Source organism: Lolium rigidum, chromosome 1 (assembly GCF_022539505.1).
Source record: "Lolium rigidum isolate FL_2022 chromosome 1, APGP_CSIRO_Lrig_0.1, whole genome shotgun sequence".
Classification (NCBI taxonomy): domain Eukaryota; kingdom Viridiplantae; phylum Streptophyta; class Magnoliopsida; order Poales; family Poaceae; genus Lolium; species Lolium rigidum.
Window position 1 is genome coordinate 138,698,347 of NC_061508.1, and position 10,909 is coordinate 138,709,255.

A 10,909-nucleotide genomic window follows, 5' to 3' on the forward strand; every position below is an offset into this window, starting at 1 on the left:
GCTTGATACGTCTCCGACATATCGATAATTTCTTATGTTCTATGCCATATTATTGATGATACCTACATGTTTTATGCACACTTTATGTCATATTCGTGCATTTTCCGGAACTAACCTATTAACAAGATGCCGAAGTGCCGCTTGTTGTTTTCTCGCTGTTTTTGGTTTCGAAATCCTAGTAACGAAATATTCTCGGAATTGGACGAAATCAAGACCCGAGGGCCTATTTCGCCATGAACCTTCCGAAGACCGAAGAGCATACGAAGTGGGTCCACGAGGTGGCCAAACCACAAGGCGGCGCGGCCAAGGGGGCCCGCGCCGCCCGTGGTGTGGGCCCCTCGTCAGCCCCCGACTCTGCCCTTCCGCCTACTTAAAGCCTCCGTCGCGAAACCCCCGATGCGAAAAACCACGATACGGAAAACCTATCGAGACGCCGCCGCCGCCGATCCCATCTCGGGGGATTCCGGAGATCTCCTCCGGCACCCCGCCGGAGAGGGGATTCATCTCCCGGAGGACTCTACACCGCCATGGTCGCCTCCGGAGTGATGAGTGAGTAGTTCACCCCTCGGACTATGGGTCCATAGCAGTAGCTAGATGGTTGTCTTCTCCTCATTGTGCTTCATTGTTGGATCTTGTGAGCTGCCTAACATGATCAAGATCATCTATCCGTAATACTCTATGTTGTGTTTGTCGGGATCCGATGGATAGAGAATACCATGTTATGTTAATTATCAAGTTATTACCTATGTGTTGTTTATGATCTTGCATGCTCTCCGTTATTAGTAGAGGCTCTGGCCAAGTTGATGCTAGTAACTCCAAGAGGGAGTATTTATGCTCGATAGTGGGTTCATGTCTCCGTGAATCTGGGGGAGTGACAGAAACCCCTAAGGTTATGGATGTGGTGTTGCCACTAGGGATAAAACATTGATGCTATGTCCGAGGATGTAGTTATTGATTACATTACGCACCATACTTAATGCAATTGTCTGTTGCTTTGCAACTTAATACTGGAAGGGGTTCGGACGATAACCTCGAAGGTGGACTTTTTAGGCATAGATGCGGTTGGATGGCGGTCTATGTACTTTGTCGTAATGCCCAATTAAATCTCACTATACTTATCATGCCATGTATGTGCATTGTTATGCCCTCTCTATTTGTCAATTGCCCGACCGTAATTTGTTCACCCAACATGCTTTTATCTTATGGGAGAGACACCTCTAGTGAACTCGTGGACCCCGGTCCATTCTTTTAATACTGAAATACAAATCTGCTGCAATACTTGTTTTACTCGTTTTCTCTGCAAACAATCATCTTCCACACAATACGGTTAATCCTTTGTTACAGCAAGCTCGGTGAGATTGACAACCTCACCGTTTCGTTGGGGCAAAGTACTTTGGTTGTGTTGTGCAGGTTCCACGTTGGCACCGGAATCTCTGGTGTTGCGCCGCACTACATCCCGACGCCATCAACCTTCAACGTGCTTCTTGACTCCTACTGGTTCGATTAAACCTTGGTTTCTTACTGAGGGAAACTTGCCGCTGTGCGCATCACACCTTCCTCTTGGGGTTCCCAACGGACGTGTCAATTACACGCATCAATAAGTTGATACCTACTGATATATCTTTGCAAATGGCTGATAAATCTACTGCTATTCATGTTGGTATATGTGAGGATGTTCCTGTTCAAGTTACTAATAACTGCTTGATATTAACTGATTTTGTTGTGTTGGAAATGCCCGAAGATGATAATATGTCTATTATTCTTGGGAGACCTTTTCTTAACACCGCAGGGGCTGTTATTGATTGCTATAAAGGAAAGGTTACTTTCAATGTTGATGATAGGGAGCACACCGTCTATTTTCCCAAGAGGATTATTGAAAAAGCATGTGGAGTTAATACTATTGTAATGTGAGAACTATCAAAGTCAGAACTATCGATTGTCCAATATATGAGCCTAAAGAAGAATATCAAACTCTTGTGATGGGATCCATATAAATACAATACAAGGTAACATGATTGATTTGAGGTTTATTTCTTCATATGCTATGTAAAATTTATTTGGTGACAAGACTTGATCAACCTTGTTAACAAATACTTTTTATATGCATAGAGGAGGTAAACAACATCTCTTTCTTCCTCCACTTGCTCTACTTGTCTGTAGCACTTTTAGTTTTCAAAGTTCCTTAGTTAATTAGAGATTTCAAAAAATTTCCTGGCCAGTAATAATAAACTTAATACCCAGAAATGTGCATTTTTCAAAGTTTTCAAAAATTCACAAAAATTATACCGTTGGTCCTATTTTTCGAAAATGCACCTGGGAGCACTCGGGATGACCAGTGGGGCACCCTGGTGGCACCCCACAGGCCGGCGCGGCCGGCAAGGGGGCGCGCCACCCTGGTGTGTGGGTCCCCCTTTGCCCCACTTCAGCATCTCTTCCCCCCACACTCTTCTCTCTCCCGAAAAAATCGACACCAGCTTTCTCTCACTCGCGTTTTTGCTCAAGAACTCCAGATTTCTCGATCTCTTTGCTCAGCCCAGATTTCTGTCTGAAATTTGGCACATTTGCTCTTCGGTATGTGACTCCTTCAACCATCCAAGTAGAATTTTGTTTGGTTGAGTATATCTTGAATATTTTGCTGCTGTAGGTAACATGTTTAGTGAGCTTGCATGCTTGTTCTAAGTGGTAGAAACTAGTTTTGATGCATGTTTAGTACTCTAGCAAGTTCCTATGGTAGTTTCCCTCAATTATATGTCACCAAATCAAATTTTATAATGTTTGTTGAAAAATTTCAGAAAAGGAAGATGGATAACCATAACTTTGGAGAAGTGTTTGAAAGAGAGACGACAAGCACGGGGAGACCCTCAAGGTCATCCACCCGATTCAGGCAATCCTACAATGAGGACCTCATCGCACCAAGCTTTGCACCCGAAGAGGACAATGGAGTCCCTAACGCTTCATCCTTCCCATGTTATGACTTTGAGTAATGCAGGGTTGTTGGATGATTTCTTGACCCTCGTCGGTAAGGCAGGCTTAACCACCTACATGGGATATGAGAGTGAACAATACTACATGCTCACTAAAATCTTTGTGGAAAGCTTCAAGTTCAACAACAAGCACTATCACCCGACAGTTGCATTCAAGATCTATGGTAAACCCATTACTATGAAGTTGGAAGATTTTTGTGCTGCATTGGATATTACCCCAGTAGGTACAGCAAAGAAGATCGAGGACAACCCCAAGGAATTGCTGGAGCTCTATCGAGGAATCACCAACGATGATTGTCGCACCATTCAGCGTGGCAAGATAAGAAACATTCAACTCCCCGCCATTAAGTATTTTGCTTATTACATTGCTACTAGCATCCTTGGTAGGGAGAACACTAGTAATATATCTAGCTATCATCTTGCTTTCTTAATTGCTGCACTCACTGGGGACACACCATATCATCTTGGTGCTCTTGTTGCTCGCCGCTTGTCTAACAAGGGGCCTATATTTGGAGGAATTATTGCATCGCGCATTTTAGCGTATCTAGATCTTCCTCTTAACCCTAGTGATGTGAAAATAACTCCTGTGAGGCTTGATATTGCTGCTATGAAGAGTCATCAATTTGTTATAGCTGACTCTAGTTTAGATAATATTGTCTATAGAATGTTGTTTGCTGACGGGGAAGAGAGGGAAATCCTTTTGCCGCAGCCAGATTTGTTCGGCATTGACAGGAAACCATGGTCGCGCTCTAAGGAGGAGGTGGATGAGCAATTGAAGATACAAGGCTTCCACCAGCAGCATGACTCCGAGGACGCCGAGCCCTCCTACGACTACACCGTCACGTATCCGGGTGCTTCTTCCAAAGACATACCCGGAATATGATCCATCTTCGTCGTACTACGGCGGTGCTACTTCATGGGCACCATGGGATTGATCTCCACTTAGGCCAAAATCCTAAGCTTGGGGGGAGGTATACCGGCATCACTCATTCTTTGCATATTATGGTTTCTGGATACTTGTATATACTTGTTTAGTTTCTTGAAGTGGTTTTCTAATAAGAGGAAGATGATATTTGGGGAAGTGCTGATTGAAAACAGATTCTGGACTGATACCGAAAAAATTCTCAAAAATAGCCAGAACGTTATTTTATGAAGCCCATTTTTGTGCATGTTCCCCAGGTTGTTATCTAACTATCATTAGTTGAACACTATTCGAGCTGAGCAGAGGAAGAATTTCTTAAAAATCGATTACTGTACTGCTGTCAAGTTTGACGAATTTCTGCTGCTTTGTGTTTGTGTGACTCTTTTAGTTTTCATTTTCTTGGTTTTGCTTTGTTTCTTTCCTAAAACACAAAAAGACCAAACATATTTCTGTTGTTTCTCTTCACCACTTGTTTACTTTAGTTTCTTGCTTTTATTTTGCTTTGTTTGCTATCATTGGTTTGCTATAAGAAAATCCAAAAAGATTTTGCTTTGTTTGCTTGTTTCCTTTTGTTCTTGTTTCCAATTCGAAAACACCAAAAATATTTGTTGTTCTTCTTTGGTTTTGTAAAGTTCATTATAAGTTCAATGGTCTTCGGTTGCTGGAGCGTGGGCTTTCATTCCATATTATTCAAGCTACACAAGTGAAAAGGCGATAATGACGATCTACGACAATTCGATTGTGGTGAGAGGTTGGTATGAACTCTATTTGTTTTCATTTTTGTACATATACTCATCCATGTGAGCATGCTTAGTTGGTTCATGTGAGGTATATGTCATTTAAGAAAGTCTAGTAGTTCATGATCTCTCATGATTAGCTCCAATTTATTAATATGAGTAGCATGTCATAAATATTTGCTTGCATTGCTTTATTCATTGATAGGTATGACATTGTGGTATCCTCCTCTGAATAATTCACTCGAATCAACTTGGCACATGCTCACGCATGCATATGACTGAACAAAATGTCAATTAAGCCTCGATGATTTACTTTACCTCAGAGTTCTTGTATCACATTTATGCCTCCGTTAATTTATTTTGTCGCAAGCATGATTATGACGATTCATCGCTCTCTTGATTGTCGCTTCCCAGTCTATTGCTAGCCTTCACTTGTACTGAGCGGGAACGCTGCTCATGCTTCCGAACACCTGAAAACCAAGTTATTCCAGAGTGTCCACCATAAATACCTATGCATGGCATTTCAAACCATTCCAAGTAAATTCTCATGTGCTACCTTTAAACCTTCAAAATGCTTCTCAATTTGTGTTGATGTTTTATAGCTCATGAGGAAATATGTGGTGTTTATCTTTCAATCTTGTAATTTACTCCTGACAGACTTTCATAATGGACTAGTGGCACATCCGCTTATCCAATAATTTTGCAAAAAGAGTCGGCAACGGGGTTCCTAGCCCCAATTAATCAACTTTCATTAATAATTCTCTTCACATGTTTTGCCCTGATTTATCAGTAAGCAACTTAAATTGCAAATAGACACGCCTCCATGGTATGAGATTGTTGGAAGGCACCCGAGGATTCGGTTAGCCATGGCTTGTGTAAGCAAAGGTTGGGGGAAGTGTCATCCATAATAAAACTAAAGTACGTGTGTAAACAAAAGAGAAGAGGGATGATTTACCTTGCTGGTAGAGATGACGTCCTTCATGGGAGCCGCTCTTGGAAGTCTGGTTGACGAGGTAGTTAGAGTACCCATTATCATTCGTTGACAACAACAAACACCTCTCAAAATAATTTTACTCCTGTTTTACAAATGAAAAGTTCTAGCACTTGTTAATCCCTGCTTCCCTCTGCGAAGGGTCCATCTTTTACTTTTACATTGAGTCTCCATCCTTTCTTTGAGCACTTTCTTGAGAGCACAACTGTCATTCTTAGTATAATATGCTTGTCCCAAAATGTGATTAACTCGTGGTATAACTTTGATGCTTTTATCTTTGATAATCTCCATTTCCGGTCTTCTCATGAACCTCAAAGGTGCCCGAGCATTTATGTTTTGCTGTACAATTACGGGCAAGCGAGATACCACTTTATCATATCATTCTATGAACATTGCAATCCTGCTGATAGACATGATTCATGATGCTCATTATTAATTTGTTGGTACCTTTTCCATGATTGACATAGCTATTAGATGATTTTATTTGCATGTATCTTATCATGAACTGCTTAAGTACTTGCCATATCATGAGAATATTTACATCATATGAATAAATGTGTTCGTGAAAGTTCTTTTATCGCACTCAGTTGTTCACTGAATTGCTTGAGGACAAGCAATAAGCTAAGCTTGGGGGGAGTTGATACGTCCAAAACGTATCTACTTTCCCGAACACTTTTGCTATTGTTTTGCCTCTAATTTGTGTATTTTGGATGCAACTAACACGGAGTAACGCTGTTTTCAGCAGAATTGCTCTGGTGTCTCGTTTTTGTGCAGAAATCCAACTTTCAGGAAAATCCTCGGAATTTATGCCAAAGATCCTATTTTACCAGAAGATTGACGGAGCCAGAAGGGCAAGCCAGGTGGAGGCCCGATGGCCCCACACACTAGGCCGGCGTGGCCCAGGAGGGGGGCGCGCCGCCCTATTGTGTGGCCGCCTCGGCTGGCCCCCGACGCCCTCCTTCGGACTACTTAATGCCTTCGACCTAAAAACGCACGGGGGTTAGAAGAAATCGCCAGAAACCATCCGAGACGCCGCCACCGTCGCGAAACTTCGTCTCGGGACCGAAACTCCGTTACGGCACTCCGCCGGGACGGGGAATTGGAGGAGATCATCGCCATCATCACCACCGACGCCTCTCCATCGACCAGCCATGTTTCCCCCATCCATGTGTGAGTAATTCCCCCGCTGTAGGCTGAAGGGGATGGTAGGGATTGGATGAGATTGGTCATGTAATAGCATAAGATTGTTAGGGCATAGTGCCTAGTGTCCGTAATTGGTACTTTTATGATATTGTTGCAACTTGTTATGCTTAATGCTTGTCACTAGGGCCCGAGTGCCATGATTTCAGATCTGAACATGTTATCAATTCATGATGATATTCATTGCTTTATGATCTTACCTGCAAGTTGTATACACGTATTGTTGTCCGGAACCTAAGGCCCCAAAGTGACAGAAATTGGGACAACCGAGGGGGAAGGCGGTGATATGAGGATCAGATGTGTTCACAGAGTGTTAATGCTTTGCTCCGGTGCTCTATTAAAAGGAGTACCTTAATTTCCAGTAGATTCCCTAGAGGCCCGGCTTCCACCGGCTGGTAGGACAAAAGATGTTGTGCAAGTTTCTCATTGCGAGCACGTACGACTATAATTGGAACACATGCCTATTGATTGCTTTGTACTTGGACACCATTTTATTATTATCTGCAAATGCCCTGTTTGATTGTTACATGAGTTTCTCTCATCCATGCAACGCCCGTTATCCGTCCCCGTGCCTACAGTATTTTAATCCTGATGTTTACTATAATCACTACTGCTGTCTTTGTTACTTTGCTATTGTTATTTCACTACTGCTACTACTATAAAATTGTTACTACTGATAAACTCTTGCGAGCAAGTCTATTTCCAGGTGCAGCTGAATTGACAACTCCGCTGTTAAGGCTTTCAAGTATTCTTTGTTTCCCCTTGTGTCGAATCAATAAATTGGATTTTACTTCCCTCGAAGATTGTTACGATCCCCTATACTTGTGGGTTATCAACCTTCTCTACACTACAATCAATCAAGGTTTTGTGCAAGTGCTTCCCAATATCATCTCCTTTATGACCCTTGATATATATAAAGAAACTAATAAATTTTCTTGTAAAGTTTCCCATCATTACAAATGAAGTGAGTAGTAATTGTAATTGCTGAGTGCATTTTTGAAGCGTATTTAGTTAATGTTTTTTGCATTAGTAGAGATAGGATTTTGGTATTTTACCGCGCGCACGCGCACCTTTTATGTTTATTTAAACAGGATCTTCAAATGGAAGGACATAATGGACACAATAAGTGGAACAATTATTTTTCAAATTATACCACTTGACATGCCAAAAGCCGTCTCTAATTCAAATTATACCCATCAGTAGTTTAAAATCTTTAACATGAGATTAAATCCTTAGATACGGCTGGTTTTGTTGTATCACCATCCTTTTTGTGTCTTGGGCCTTTGGGATTGCTAGAGATATGAGGCGTATTCTATCTCTTGAGTTGTTCCTCACCTAGATGTAGCGACATTTACTGGCCCGCACATGTAAGGCTTTTCGGGCAATTCGGGTAGCATTAACAGGAACTCGAATTTCCTGTATAGAATTCGGGTATTCCGAAGTGCTACCCGATCAAGTGTTTGGGTTTTTGAGGTTCGAGATATTCGGGCAATTTGCCATCCTTTTTGAGGTTTGATGTAGTGGTTGATATCAACAGGCAATCTGTTTTTTCCAGGATACGTTTTTCTATGGCGAACGCTACGCGTCGGGCGACGGATATAGGGCAAAAAATCGGTCGTCCTCCGCGCCGTCCGATGGCGATCCGACGGGCAGAATCAGTCGCATTAGGAAGTTTACATTATAGTCCCCAGTTTCTGGAGAATTAACCCGCAATACTATATTTCTCAGATTATAGTTTAAATGCAGTTTTACATTTGCCACCCTCCTTTTTCTGGAAACCAACCCGCAATACCTCCTAATGTGAAGAGTATTACAATAAAAATCATCTCTCCGCGTACAAAAAATATATACTATTACAACAAAAAGTCGCAACATTTTTTAAAAGTAATGTCACAATAAAAGGGGTTAAACCAACAAATTGTTTTGTTGCAGATCAATTTACAACAAAAGTAACCATTATTATTAACAAAAACCGGAGACTATTACAACAAAAATCCATATGTTTGCAAAAAAATAGAAGAAACCATTAATTTATTACATATTGAATTACAACAAAAGTCACCAACTTTTTTACAAAAAGTCACAAACGATTACAATAAAAAATCAATATGTTTGCAAAATGATGCAAAGTGGTCAAGCGACATTTAATTTGCTACTGATTGAATTACAACAATAATCACCTACTATTTTATCCAAAGTCATAAATGGTTACAACAAAATAAAAAATCACTTATTATTAGCATCAACTAAAAAATAAAAAAAATGTTGTCTCTTTACAACAATTGTTAACAACAAATCCTACAAAAATTACGGATTGTGTACAACAAATAGTTCATCATCTCACTCCATGTATTTTGCAGGGAAACAATTGTTGGGCCGAAAAAAGCAGGCCCATTAAGCGACGCGGGAGCGAGAGGCCGGACGACCGATCCGCGCGACACGATCGGTCGCCGGATCGCAAGCATTTTCCTTTTTATATTTGGAATTTTGGAAGGCTGGCTTCAAAGCTACAACTTGATCAATTGGGCTAAGAGCATGTCTAACAGACCCCTTAATAGGGGCAAACCCGTATAATAACCGCCGGAATACGGGTTTCGGCTCTACCCGGCCGTCTAGCACGCCCCGTAAAAACGGCCCCCGCATCGATTTTTCCTGTTTTCGATCACGGGGCGGGTCGTCGCCCCCTACTTGTGCGGGGTGGGAGCGGGGATAGAGGGCCAAACCGGTATCGCCCACTCCACTGCGTGCAAAGGGTTTCGCTAAAGCCAACCGCCGCCACCCGATCTCCTCCGTCGCGCCCTTCCCGGCTGGATCTCGCTGCCATGGATCGTCCGCAAGAGCCGCCTACCGCCGGCGATGCATCTCCTTCGGCCGCGGTGGTCGATGTCCCCGTCGGAGGTCCGCCGAACACCGGCGTCGTGTCGGCCATGATCTCCGCCACCATCCCGTCGAAGAGGAAGAGGATTCCGAAGCAATTCTTTGAAGCTCCTGCGGCGGCCGCAGCTTCGCCGGCCGAAGCCCCGCCGGCTGCCAAGAAGGCGGGCAGGATGAATACCAAGGCGGCCGGGCCGAGGGGCGCCGCGCCGGCCAAGGTGCGGACAAAGGCAATCAGCCGCATCGGCCTCACGCCTCCACCGCCCTCCAAGGCCACGACCTCTCCTCCCTCCGTTCCGTCCGATGCGCCGCCCGCGCCGCCGCCACCGCCACCCACCATGGACGTAGACAAGGTGTTCGATCTTGAGTCCACAACATCATACATTGACATGCTCAACAATTCCGCGGTGAATTTGGACACCGGTATCGATGCATTCGATGGGGAGTGCAACGTCGAAGAGATTGATGACGAGGAGGAGGACGAGGGTGACGAGGAGGAGGTGGTTGAGGTTGATCCGGCTGCCGCCGGTTCTTCGTCGATGCTGAAGCCACGCACGGCGAACTACAGCAAGATCAAAGACGCCATCATGGTCCGTGCTTGGAGCAAGGTGGGGATGGATGCGTGCACCGGAGTGGACCAAGGCGGCAAGTGCTATTGGTAGCGCATTGAGGATCTGTACCACCAGCTGAAGCCTCGCACAAAGAGCATGGCGGATAGATCCTACTTCTCCCTTGAAGGCCGATGGAACATCATCAAACCGGCTTGTTCTCGTTGGAGTGCTGCCATGGATCAAGTGGCCGACAACCCCCCTAGTGGATGCGTGCCGGAGGACTATGTAAGTTTTCCTTGTGTTGATGATGTGGAAACATCACATGCTATCCATATTATGTGTTGATGATGTGGAAACATCACATACTATTATTGTGCAGCCCAAGTATGCTCAAGCACGGTGCAAGGATATGGCCGGCTCGAAGAACAAGGAATTTCAATTTCATCATTGCTTTTCCATCCTTCAACATCTTCCTAAGTGGAAGTTGAGGGACAACGAGCCAAAGTGCAAGAAGGAGGCACTGCTCACCATGGATGATGAAGTGGAGGACATGAGTGGGAGAAACACCGGCAAGCCCGAGGGCAACAAGAAGGCCAAGGAGAGGGTCAAGGTAGAAGGCGAAACAGCTACCTTCCGGGAGAAGTTGCATC